Source organism: Pongo abelii, chromosome 1 (genome assembly GCF_028885655.2).
Source record: "Pongo abelii isolate AG06213 chromosome 1, NHGRI_mPonAbe1-v2.0_pri, whole genome shotgun sequence".
Classification (NCBI taxonomy): Eukaryota; Metazoa; Chordata; class Mammalia; order Primates; family Hominidae; genus Pongo; species Pongo abelii.
In genome coordinates, this window is record NC_071985.2 from 49,216,111 (window position 1) to 49,229,630 (window position 13,520).

General features: G+C 43.1%; 1 long non-coding RNA gene across 1 annotated transcript in view; it reads left to right on the plus strand.

Annotated features, from left to right (window-relative positions):
- Positions 1-12,916, plus strand: part of LOC112129014 (uncharacterized) — a 51,133-nt gene extending 38,217 nt beyond the window's left edge. The window contains exon 3 of the long non-coding RNA XR_002911430.3: positions 12,047-12,916. This is a non-coding gene — a long non-coding RNA (uncharacterized LOC112129014). The remainder of the gene's footprint in view (positions 1-12,046) is intronic.
- The last annotated feature ends 604 nt before the right edge of the window (positions 12,917-13,520 follow it).

Consider the following 13,520-nt stretch of genomic DNA (forward strand, 5'->3'; position numbering starts at 1 on the left):
TAAAGAAAGGTCATGTGAAAGCTCACTGTGAACAGGACTTTTTTTCTCTGTAGGTGCTTCATTGTTACTTCAGTTTACTTGAACTCACTTCATTGTTTTCACACTCTTATGAAATGCTCTTAACAATAACTGCAACAACAAATAGAGAAGAAAGGAAGTATTTAGTAATATCAAGAGAGGGCCGTGGTTAGCATGAGACATCTTGCGTTATTCACCACTGCAATGAGAAGAAAAAGACTGAGCAAAGGGAATTTCATCCATTTCTCAAGGATTTAGAGAGCTCCATGCTCCATTTGAAGGTCACGTTGTACATGGTGAGGTCACTTTAAGGGAACGGACTTCCTCCTCTCAATGCCTCTGATCTTTATATATTTCTTTCCATGGTTTTATGCTAATACTTTGAAGAATTGAAGAATGTTATGAGGTGGCCAGGGAATGCTATGGTTCCAGGTAAATGTATTTTCAAGGTCTTTGGCAGTCGGTAAACCATTTTCCAGGACACACTTTGGTGTAAGCATACTAGTAGTAATAGTAACAAGTATTAGCAGGAGAAACTATCTTAGTTTTTTGAATTTATACTTAATATTATTATTGTTATTACATTGTTTTGTAGCTGAGACATTAAGTTCCCTGCTGTGTGCTGAGGGCATTGAGAACCCAAAGATAAAGAGGACACAGCCCTCTAAAAACCTTTCTAGGACCCTGTGGCTCCTTGTCCTTGGGTGGAATTCAGGGGCCCTGTGAACTTTTATAGGAAAAGATTACAGTTTCATCACCCTCTAACTGCAATACAGTATTTCCTTCAGTTATCAATGGTAATGACAAGCCACAGGAGTGATAGCTGTTCCCGTTTATACATATCACTACTTTGAAATAATGGTAGTCATTTGACTTACCACTAGATCGATAACAAGGCACATATGGTGTGACAGCCAATAAATGTTTGAATAGTTTGATAACTGTATTTCATAATTAGTTTTCTGCATATGCCTATGTCTATTTTACCTTATTTTGAGAAGGCTTTAGGAGGCACAAAAAAAGGTTAAGAACCCCTTTCTGTTTACTATCTCATGAGGAAGACTAGAAGCTTCAACAGATAAAATCAGTACAAAGTGGTGAGTGGCAGCTAGAAACATGCTCAGGAGCTGTGGAGCACAGGCTTGAGCTGAGATTCAGGGAAGGCTGATGGAGAAGATTCCTGAGCTGCATCTGGAATGAGGAAGAAACAGAAGCAGGAAGAGGTCATTTCCAGGAGAGAACAGAACAGATCTTAGGGCAGGAAATGGCCTATGTGGAAGGCGGGTACTGACAGTCAGGGCTTGCTTACTGTGCTAAGTCTTGGGGGCTCAAGAATGAATGAGGGACCTCCTAGGTGGTCAGTGTGCTCACTGCTTAGAACAATATTTATGGGGACAGGGTGGAGATGGGTATAGTTTGAAAAAGGAAATTTTTTTTTTTTTTTGGACACGGAGTCTCACTCTGTCTCCCAGGCTGGAATGCAATAGCGCGATCTCGGCTCACTGCAATGTCCGCCTCCCAGGTTCAAGCGATTCTCCTGCCTCAGCCTCTCGAGTAGCTGGGATTACAGGCGTCCACCACCACGCCCGGCTAATTTTTGTATTTTTAGTAGAGATGGGGTTTCACCATGTTGGCCAGGCTGGTCTCAAACTCCCAACCTTAGGCGATCCGCTCGCCTTGGCCTCCCAAAGTGCTGGGATTACAGGCATGAGCCACTGCGCCTGGCTGCCTTTCTAGAATTTTATATGAGTGGAATCATACACCATGTGCTCTTCTCTTTGGTCTGGCTTCTTTCACATGGCATAATGCATTTGAGATTTGTTCATGCTGTTGCAAATCAACAGTTCATTCCCATTTTTTTTGCCAAGCAGTATTTATTATAGAATTATATACTTTGAAAAGGGGGAAAAAGACCTTTGTTTTCATAAAACAAAATTTTAAAAAGGAGTGAGATTTTTAATGCTTATCAAATGGGAATATGAGTTAAAAATTGTTGAGAAATGCTGCTCCAGCATGTGGTCAGAGTGCATTCCAGCCCAAGATTTTCTTACCGTCAATGCTAAATTTGAGCACATTTGGAAGTATTTTAGACCTGAAAGAAGGCAGGACATCAAAACAACCACTAGAGCCGAGTGGGCCTTTGTAACCACAGACTCTCTGACGAAAAGATTTGTAAAGACTCTGCCTAATGAAGAGTTCAAAAAGCATTTTGTGTGTCATCTGTTTTCCTTACAGTCTCCTTACTTGGTAGATAAGGGGCAAGAATTATTTTCCATGTTGCATAAATAGGAAATGAGTATAATGAGTTTGAGATACTTATTACCCAAGATCCCAGGGAGTCAGAGGCAGACTGAGGACTGCAAAAGTTCCCTTCTGGTCCCCAATCCTAGCCTTGCCAGTAGGCTGGGCTGAAAGCTTTAAAAAAATACAGTAATTTCACTTTCACTTTTGTTCTTGTTTGGGTTGTGATAGAATCTTTAACTTGAAGGAATGAAGGGTTTTCTTTTCCTTCTTTGTTTTTAAAACTTTCCCCTCTCTTCTTGGTAAACACCAACATGTGTGTTGACTCTATCCAGTTGAACTCAACAACCTAATGCCTGTTTTGTGCCAGGCTCTTTTCCAGGCACTAAGGAGGCACTGATCTGGATAAATCCTGGAGGTTACTATGAAGCAAGTAGGACTAAATGACCAAATGAGAATTAAATTACTTTTTTGGGGTCATGGAAGATTTGAAAATCTGGGGAAATATATGTGTCCTCTTTCCCCCAAGAAATGCACATAGTGTGTGTACACACACACACGTGTGTGTGCACGTGGGCTCACATGATTTTGCAATGATTTTAGGGTGTTTAGAGACCCCCCTGGAACTTGTGTGTAGGATTGGCCTTTGGATGAGTATTTTTGGCATAGAATGAAATAGTAATGCCTTGAAGGCAGCACAAAGCCATAGTCACTGAATAGAAAGATTCAGAGGATCCTGTGAGATGGGTGGGGCTGTTAGTGTTAGTGTTTTGATAGACACGTGTACTGAGTCGGGAGGGTACTAATTTCTGGAAGGCAATAGTCCAGGCAGAGGGCACATCTGAGAAAGGTAGGAGGGCAGGGAAGCAGAAAAATGCAAAGCAATCTGAGAAACCCAGTTTGGCTGGAGGATAGATTATATGAAGAGCAATCTTCAGAAACACCCATAGAAAGGTAGGCAGGGGTCATATTGTGAGTGATACTGTAAGCAAGGTGAGTAGTCTTCTTTTTATTCTCCCCAGTAAAATATTCTGCAGTTCCTTTTATTTTTAATTAGATGGCAAAACCCCATCTCTATCAAAAAACACAAAAATTAGCCGGGCTTGGTGGTGCATGCCTGTAGTCCCAGCTACTTGGGAGGCTGAGGCAAGAGGATCACTTCAGAGTGAGCTGTGATCATGCCATTGCACTCCAGCATGGCTGACACAGCGAGACCCTGTCTCAAAAATATGTATATATTATATATAGTTTTCTGTTGTTGTTTGTTTTTTTTTGAGATGGTTCAACAAGAACAAATTTCATTCTTGTTGCCCAGGCTGGAGTGCAGTGGCGCGACCTCTGCTCACTGCAACCTCCGCCTCCTGGGTTCAAGCGATTCTCCCGCCTCAGCCTCCCGAGTGGCTAGGACTGCAGGTGTGCACCACCACACCCAGCTAATTTTTGTAGTTTTAGTAGAGATGGGGTTTTACCATGTTAGTCAGGCTGGTCTTGAACTGCTGACCTCAGGTGATCCACCCACCTTGGCCTCCCAAAGTGCTAGGATTACAGGTGACTGGCCATTTTTTTTTTTTTTAGATGGAGTCTTGCTCTGTCGCCCAGGTTGGAGTGCCATGGCACAATCTCGGCTCACTGCAACCTCCGCCTCCTGGGTTCAAACGATTCTTCTGCCTCAGCCTCATGAGTAGCTGGGACTACAGGTGCATGCCACCACACCCAGCTAATTTTTGAATTTTTACTAGAGATGGGGTTTCACCATATTGGCCAGGCTGGAGGTTTTTTTTTTTTTTTTTCTTTTTTTTTTTGAGATGGAGTCTCACTCTGATGCCCAGGCTGGAGTGCAGTGGCACAGTCTCAGCTCACTGCAACCTCTGGTTCCCAGGTTTAAGCAGTTCTCCTGTCTCAGCCTCCTGAGTAGCTGGGACTACGGGCACATGCCACCACGACCAGCTAATTTTTATATTTTTAGTAGAGATAGCGTTTCACCATATTGGCCAGGCTGGAATTTTTTGTGTGTGTTTTTTGTTTTGAGATGGAGTCTCACTCTGACGTCCAGGCTGGAGTGCAGTGGCGCAATCTCAGCTCACTGCAACCTCTGCTTTCTGGGTTTAAGGAATTCTCCTGTCTCAGCCTCCTGAGTAGCTGGGACTTACAGGCACACGCCACCATGACCAGCTAATTTTTGTATTTTTAGTAGAGATGGGGTTTCACCCCGTCACCATATTGGATGGAGTTTCACCATATTGGCCTCAAACTCCTGACCTCAGGTGATCCACTCACCTCAGCCTCCCAAAGCACTGGGATTACATGCGTGAGCCACTGCGCCTGGCCAAATCAGTTGGTTTTTGCTAGTAACAATTCCCCCACCCCTAAAATTTCATGGCTTTAAACAACCATATATTTAGCTTGTGATTTTGTGGTCAGATGATTCTAGTCTGGGCAGCTCAGCTGGGCAGCTGATGTCTTCTGGGCTTGTCCCTATGTCTGGAGCCAACCAATGGGTTAGATGGTGGCCAGATGATCCAGGAAGGCTTCCCTTATGTGTGGCCGCTGGCTGAGAGCCTTGGTGCTCCTCCATGTTTCCACTCCTCTAGCAGGCTAGCACGGGCTCATTCACATGGTGGTCTTAGGGATATAAATGCAAGCAAGAGAGTAAACCCAGAGCACAGGTGAATTAAGGCCACTGCTTGCGTACATTTGCTTCACAAGTCACATGGCCATCCAAAATGCAGGGGCAGGGAAATAGACTCAACTTTCTGATGGGAAGAACTGCAACATCACATTGCAGGGATGTGGAAGGGTGGTGGTTTTGTAAACTACCTCATCTGGTCATTGAATGCATTGATTCCACAGTATATGATAGATACAGGCAGCTAACAAAAATTTGGATTATTGGATAAATTATTGGCCATATATATACATGTATGTATGTACCATACTTGTTTTGCAAATAGGCTTGAAGCCTGCCTAGGAAAAATTGAGTCTTTTTTTTCTAGCCTATCTTATTTTTGGATCCTCATATTAGTGATATATGGAGCTTAAATATTGCAGAACTAGTAACAAAATGTTAATGTCAATACCTCAGAAAAGGGAGTTACTGAAGAATACTGAACTTAATGTACAGTTGAATTAAATAATGATAGTAGCCTAAGCCAAATATTATTAGATTAGTGAATGGTAGAGACAAAAAGCTACAAAGAAGTTTGGTTTGCATATTAAAAAGTATCCTATGCATGAAACAACTTCACATCTTTATGCCTCATTGTCATTTCTAATTAGACTATCTACCCACTAGAATTATTTCACATTTCCAAATGGTTGAATTAGTTGGGTTACAATTCCAGCTGCATACAGGATTATTTTGCAGGTAAGCAAGCCATATCAAACACAAAACAGTGGCAGAAATAAGGTGAATGGTGTTTACCATTCTTGCACTCATATATCTACACATGCAGACTAACAGTGATGGGACATGACTTATGCACCAGGCATTGTAATACAGAGAAAAATCAGACAAAACCCTCTCCCTCCAGGAGCTCATATTCTTTGTGAGGGAGAGAGATACATAAGTACAGTTCCAGAGATAAGTGCTAGTAAAATTTTGCTGATGATATAGCAGAGCCTAGATTTTTTTTTTTTCAGGATCTCTGTCACTCAGGCTGGAGTACAGTGATGCAATCAAGGCTCACAGCAGCCTCAACCTCCTGGGCTCAAGTGATCCTCTCACCTCTGCCTCCCAAATAGCTGGAACCACAGGCATGTTAGCACATCTGTCTAATTTTTTTTTTTTTTCGAGATGGAGTGTCACTGTATTGCCCAGGCTGGAGTGCAATGTCCTGATCTCGGCTCACCGCAACCTCCACCTCCTGGGTTCAAGTGATTCTCCTGCCTCAGTCTCCTAAGTAGCTGGGATTACAGGCATGTGCCACCACTCCTGGCTAATTTTGTATTTTTAGTAGAGATGGAGTTTCTCCATGTTGGCCAGGCTGGTCTTGAACTCCCGACCTCAGGTGATCTGCCTGCCTCAGCCTCCCAAAGTGGTGGGATTACAGGTGTGAGCCACCACGCCTGGCCTAACATTGGTTTTTTATGTTAGTAATGACATAGCAAGTCACTCTGGAACTTTTACAAAGGACATCTGCCCAGATATTAACCCTGCAGATTCTCATTCATTAGGTATGGAGTTGGGACCAGATAGTTGTATTTTGAAAAGGCACAGATGATACTGAGAGGTACTTCTAAGAACCATTGCTTTATAAAATGTTAGTGAGGCCGGGTGCAGTGGCTCATGCCTGTAATCCCAGCACTTTGGGAGGCCGAGGCAGGCGGATCACGAGGTTAGGAGTTTGAGACCAGTCTGGCCAACATAGTGAAACCCTGTCTCTACTAAAAATACACAAAAAATTAGTTGGGTGTGTTGGTGGGCGCCTGTAATCCCAGCTACTCAGGAGGCTGAGGCAGGAGAATCGCGTGAACCCGAGAGGCGGAGGTTGCAGTGAGCCAAGATAGTGCCACTGCACTCCAACCTGGGCGACAGAACGAGGCTCCGCCTCAAAAAAAAAAAAAGTTAGTGTATGGTTTAATTATTTTGATGTGTTTAAGTTTTGGGAGAAAAGTTGCTGCATGTTTTACTTCTTAGGTCATTGTCATAATTGATAGATTTCATTATTACAGAGGTAATGTCTACTATAGAAAATGTGAAGACTAAAGAAGAACAAAACGAAGAAAATAAAAATTATCGATAATTTTCCTATCCAGAGATGACATGAAAATCCTTTCACTTTTCTTCTTCTTCTTCTTTATTTTTTTTTTGAGATGGAGTCTGGCCGTGTTGCCCAAGCTGGAATGTAGTGGCATGATCTCAGCTCACTGCAACCTCTGCCTTCTGGATTCAAGCAATTCTCCTGCCTCAGCCTCCAGAGTAGCTGGGATTATAGGTGCACGCCACCATGCCCATCTAATTTTTGTATTTTTATTTGAGGCGGGGTTTGACCATGTTGGCCAGGCTGGTCTCGAACTCCTGACCTCAAGTGAATCGCCCACCTCAGCCTCCCAAAGTACTGGGATTATAGGCGTGAGCCACCACTCCTGGCCTCACTTTTCTTCTTGAAAACATACCACAAACGATCAGACTCTTTTTTACTGCTTTTTGCATTTAATATACTCTGACCATATTTTCATGTTATTAACTAATCATCTATGGTATTTTAAAAGGTCAGTGTGTTTCTCTTTACATATTTAAATTATTAATATCCCATCGTTGGTGTGAGAGAATTACAGATAATTAAGACATGGACATTGTCCTTTAGGAGTTCATAGTCTAGTCCAAGAGACACATATAAACAAGTATAGCACAGTTTAGGAATTACTAAAAGGAATACTTTGTCAAGTTCTCTTGTTTATCCAAGGCCCAAGTCAATTCACTGTCACTTCCTGGTAGCCCTCCCTTAATAATGAATAACCATTAATAATTGTACCCATTTACTGAATTTCATTTACTTAGCAGGTACTATGCTAAGCACTTTACATAAATTAACTCAAGTTCACAAAAATGAGGCTGAGCGCTGTGGTTCAACCCTGTAATCCCAGCACTTTGGGTGGCCGAGGTGGGTGGATCACCTGAGGTCAGGATAGTTTGAGAGCAGCTTGGCCAACATGGTGAGACCCCCTCTCTACTAAAAATACAAAAATTAGCCAGGCGTGGTGGCAGGCGCCTGTAATCCCAGCTACTGGAGAAGCTGAGGCAAGAGAATCGCTTGAACCTGGGAGGCGGAGGTTGCACTGAGCCGAGATTGCGCCACTGCACTCCAGCCTGGGTGACAGAGTGAGATTCTGTCTCAAAAAGGAAAAAAAAAAAAAAAAGATGCAAAATGGGTTTTTTGTTTTTTTTTTTTCCAAGATGGAGTCTCGCTCTGTTGCCCATGATGGAGTGCAGTGGCGTGATCTCGGCTCACTGGAGGTTCCGCCTCCCGGGCTCACGCCATTCTCCTGCCTCAGCATCCTGAGTAGCTGGGACTACAGGCACCTGCCACCATGCCTGGCTAATTTTTTGTATTTTTTTTAGTAGCTATGGGGTTTCACCATGTTAGCCAGGATGGTCTCGATCTCCTGACCTCGTGATCCATCTACCTCTGCCTCCCAAAGTGCTGGGATTAGGTTTATTGTTTTAAAGAATAGTTTTATTGAGATATGATTCACATAAATGTAATTCACCCACTTAAAGTGTAAATTCAGTGGTTTTAAATATAGTCACAGAATTGTGCAACCATCACCAGAATCAATTTTAGGGCATTTTTATTGCTCCACAAAGAAACCCCGTGCCTATTACCAGTCACTCCCCACATCTTCTCAACTCATCCAGTCCTAGGCAACCAGTAATGTACTTTCTGTCTCTAGACTTGTCTCTCCTGGACATTTCATATAATATGTGGTCTTTTGTGACAGGCTCCTTCCTTTCTTCCCTCCCCCTCCCCCTCCTTTCCCCTCCCCTCCCCTCTTCTCCCCTCCCCTCCACTACTCTCCCCTCTGCTCCCCTCCTCTCCCCTTCCCTCCCCTCCCTTCACCTCCCCTTTCCTTTTTGACGGAGTCTCCCCATGTCGCCCAGGCTGGAGTGCAGTGATGCGATCTTGGCTCACTGCAACCTCTGCCTCCCAGATTCAAGCAATTCTCTTGCCTCAGCCTCCCAAGTAGCAGGGATTACAGGTGCCCACCACCACACCCAGCTAATTTTGGTACTTTTAGTAGAGATGGGGTTTCACCATGTTGGCGAGGCTGATCTTGAACTCCCGACCTCAAGTGATCTGCCCACTTCAGCCTCCCAACGTGCTGGGATTACAGGTGTGGGCCACCACGCCCAGCCTGACTGGCTTCTTTCACATAGCATAATGTTTTCAAGGTTCATCCGAGTTATAGCATGTGTCAGTACTTCATTCTCCTTCATGGCTAAATAGTATTCCATTGCATGAATTAAATGTAGTACAATTTGTTTATCTATTTCTCATTTGGGTTGTTTCCAGTATTTGCCTAATATGAATAAGAATGATGCTGCTGGCCGGGCGAGGTGGCTCACGCCTGTAATCCCAGCACTTTGGGAGGCTGAGGCGGGCAGATCACCTGAGGTCAGGAGTTCGAAACTAGCCTTGACCAACATGGTGAAACCCCGTCTCTACTAAAAATACAAAAATTAGCTGGGCATTGTGGCATCCGCCTGTAATCTCAGCTACTAGGGAGACTGAGGCAGGAGAATCGCTTGAACCCAGGAGGCAAAGATTGCAGTGAGCCGAGATCATGCTATTGCACTCCAGCCTGGGCAACAAGAGCGAAACTCCATCTCAAAAAAAAAAAAAAAAAAAAAAAAAAGATGCTGCTATGAACAGTCATGTACAAATTTTTATATGGACATATGTTTTCATTTCTTTTGGGTAAACCCTTAGAAGAGGAATTTCTAGGCGACATGAGAATTTTGTTTCCTCTTTTGAGAAACTGCCAAACTTTTCCAAAGTAAATGCACCATTTTACATTCCATCAGCAGTGTGAGAGCTCCAGTTTCTTCGCATTCTCCCTAACACTTGTTATTTGTGATTTTGATTATAGCCAAAGATAGATTTTATTATCCCCATTTTTAAGATAAGGATATCATGGTTTAGAGCAGTTGTCAGGCCATAGACAGGTACTTTGCACTCTCAGACACTGCACCTCATCTGCCATAGCACTTTGAAATGACCTTATAATAATTGAAAGAGGAAGGCCGGTCGTAGTGGCTCATGCCCGTAATCCCAGCACTTTGGAAGGCTGAGACGGGTGGATCAGCTGAGGTCAGGAGTTTGAGACCAGCCTGGCCAACATGGTGAAACCTCGTCTCTACTAAAAATACAAAAAATTAGCTGAGCGTGGTGGTGGGTGCCTGTAATCCCAGCTACTTGGGAGGCTGAGGCAGGAGAATCACTTGAACCTGGGAAGTGGAGGTTGCAGTGAGTGGAGATTGCACCACTACCCTCCAGCCTAGGCAATAAGAGTGAAACTCCATCTCTCAAAAAAAAAAAAAGAAATAATAATAATAATAATTGAAAGAGGAAAACATGGAACTATATATGGAATTGTTTTCAAATACTTTAGTATTTTTTCCAGATTTAATGGGCAATTGAATATTTCATATAATCAACTTCTGTAAATGACTGGTATTCCTTTTTTTTTTTTTTAAGGTGAAGTCTCACTCTGTGGCCCAGGTTGGAGTGCAGTGGTGAAACCTTGGCTCACTGCAACCTCTGCCTCCCAGGTTAAAGCAATTCTCCTGCCTCAGCCTCCCAAGTAGCTGGGATTACAGGTGCATGCCACCATGCCTGGCTAATTTTTGTATTTTTAGTAGAGACTGGGTTTCACCATGTTGGTCAGGCTCGTTTCAAACTCCTAACGTCTAGTGATCCACCCACCTTGGTCTCCCAAAGTTTTGGGATTACAGGCGTGAGCCACCATGCCTGGCCAACTGATATTCCTTTTATAAAATACACATCTGACTTATTTCTATTGCCTCATTATATCAAGATTTACATCCAAGTTAAATTTGTATAGATTATAGGTAATCAAGTGTGGTAAGCACCCACTGAAATGTTTCAAAATTTTAGAATTTAGAATTCAAAATTACTGTCAAAATGATAATTCTTTTTTTTTTTTTGAGGCGTCTCACTCCGTCGCCCAGGCTGGAGTACAGTGGTGCGATCTTGGCTCACTGCAACCTCCGACTCTTGGGTTCAAGCGATTCTCGTGCCTCAGCCTCCCGAGTAGCTGGGGTTACAGGTGTGCACCACTATGCCCAGCTAATTTTTGTATTTTTAGTAGAGACAGGGTTTCACCATATTGGCCAGGCTGGTCCTGAACTCCTGACCTCAGGTGATCCACCCGCCTCGGCCTCCCAAAGTGTTGGGATTACAGGTATGAGCCACCGCGCCCCACCAAAGTGATAATTCTTAACCAGAGGAAATAGACAAATGAACAGAAACTCATGTGGAAAGGTTTGTTCCAAGGGTTCACATTCATGATTGTTCATCAGACTTCAGAGCTTTAAAAAATAGAATACAGGTGCACAGGCTCTACCCCAGATTAAGTGAGTCAGGATCTTTGTGGTTGACTCTGGGGTGTCTGCATTTGTAAAAAGCTCCCCAGCTGATTCTGAGGCTCAGCTGAGGCTGAGAATCAATGGTTTGTGTGACTAAGATGGTTGGCAGTATGAAGATGTTTTTGAGAAATTTACTGGCGGACCTGCCTGGGCATCCAGCTTGATTGGTCTGTTGCATGGGGTGGAAAAGATAGTTGGGGTGGGGGTATGGGGTAGCTTTGGCAGGTGGGAGATGGCAGTGCAGGTAATGCAGAAAAGGAATTCCAGTAAAGTAGTGTCTGTTTTTGAAGCCAATGAGAAGCTTCCTTATAAAGAAGTAATATTCATATGCCATGACTCTATTCCCACCTCAACTTGTTTTGAAAACTTTAAATCTAGAGAGAAGTTGAAATAAAGGTACAATGAACACCTGTTGATTTATCTGTTTTTATCTAGATTCACCAGTTAACATTTTGCTGTATTAACACCGGCTCTCCTTCCCAACCCCCTTTCTAAACCATTTGAAAGTAAGATGCAGTCACTGTGGCCTTTACATTTAAGTAACTGTGAAGAATAAGAATGTTTTCCTACATAACCATAATATAATTATTACATAATGAAATTTAACGTTGGTATTATACCATTACCTAACATACAGTCTATATTTGCTCTTCATAGCTCTTTTTTTTTTGATTCCAGGATCCAGTTGAAAATCAGGCATTGCATCCAGTTATCATGGCTTTAATCTTTATGCCTCCCCTGCACTGTTTTGGGAATATCTTGATACTGCTATTTTTGAAGAGTCCAGATCAGTTATTCTGCAGAATGTCTGTTGATTTGGCTTTGACTGTTTCCTCATGAGTACATCCAGATTATACATTTTTGTTGATGTTGGGTTCTTCTCAGTGAATCACATCAGATGATGTCAGCACAAGGCCTGATCGTTTGGTTTAGGTAGCTTTCACTAAACTTTTTCATTGTAAATGTACCTATCCCTTTTCTAATTAATAAGTAATGTGTTGGGTGATAGTTTGTGTGTGACTATCTTTTTCTCCACTGACCTTTCATCCAATGGTTTCAGCATTTTAAATGATCCTTGGCTGAGTCAGTTGTTTCAGTGGTGGCTGCAGACTTGTGGTTTTCCAATTCTTTCATCACTTTTACATTTATTAATTGGCAGTCTACGACTTCTTATAGCCACATAAAGATAATTCAGGAATTATCTGAACCTGTGAATGTTACCTTATTTGGAAAAAGAGTCTTTGCAGATACAATTCAATTAAGAATCTCGAGATGAGGAGATTATCCTGGATTATCCAATGGGCCCTAAATCCAATGACAAATGTTCTTGGCGGAGGCAGATTTGAGACAGACAGGAGACGAAAAGACACGAAGGAGGGAAGGAAGTGATGTGACCACAGAAGCAGAGATTGGAGTGATATAGTCACAAGCCAAGGAGCACCAACAGCCACCAGGAGCTGGAAGAGCCCAAGAGTATATACTAATACCTGGATTTAGGACTTCTGGTCTCTAGAAGTAGGAAAGAATAAATGTCTGTTTTTTGTTGTTGTTGTTGTTGTTTTTCTTTTTTTGAGTCAGGATCTTGCTCTGTCACCCAGGCTGAAGTGCAGGGGCATGATCACGGCTCACGGCAGCCTTGACCTCCTGGTCCCAAGCAATCCAACTCATCTCAGTCTCTCGAGTAGCTGGGAGACCAGCCACCACACCCGGCTAATTTTTGTATTTTTTATAGAGATGAGGTTTCACAACACGTTGCCCAGGCTGGTCTCGAACTCCTGAGCTCAAGCGATCTGCCTGCCTTGGCCTCCCAAACTGCAGGGATTACAGGCATGTTATTTTAAGCCACTCAGTTTTTACTACAGCCACAGGAAACCAATACAAAGGTCAAGGGAATTTTCTGTTTTTAAAATATGGAGGCCAGGCTCGGTGGCTCACGCCTGTAATTCTAGCACTTTGGGAGGTCGAGGTGGGTGGATCACTTGAGGTCAGGAGTTCAAGACGAGCCCAACCAACGTGGTGAAACCCCCGTCTCTACTAAAAATACAAAAATAAACTGGGCATGGTGGTGGGAGTCTGTAATCCCAGCTACTTGTTCAAGAGAATCACTTGAACCCAGGAGACGGAGGTTGCAATGAGCCAAGATCGTGCCACT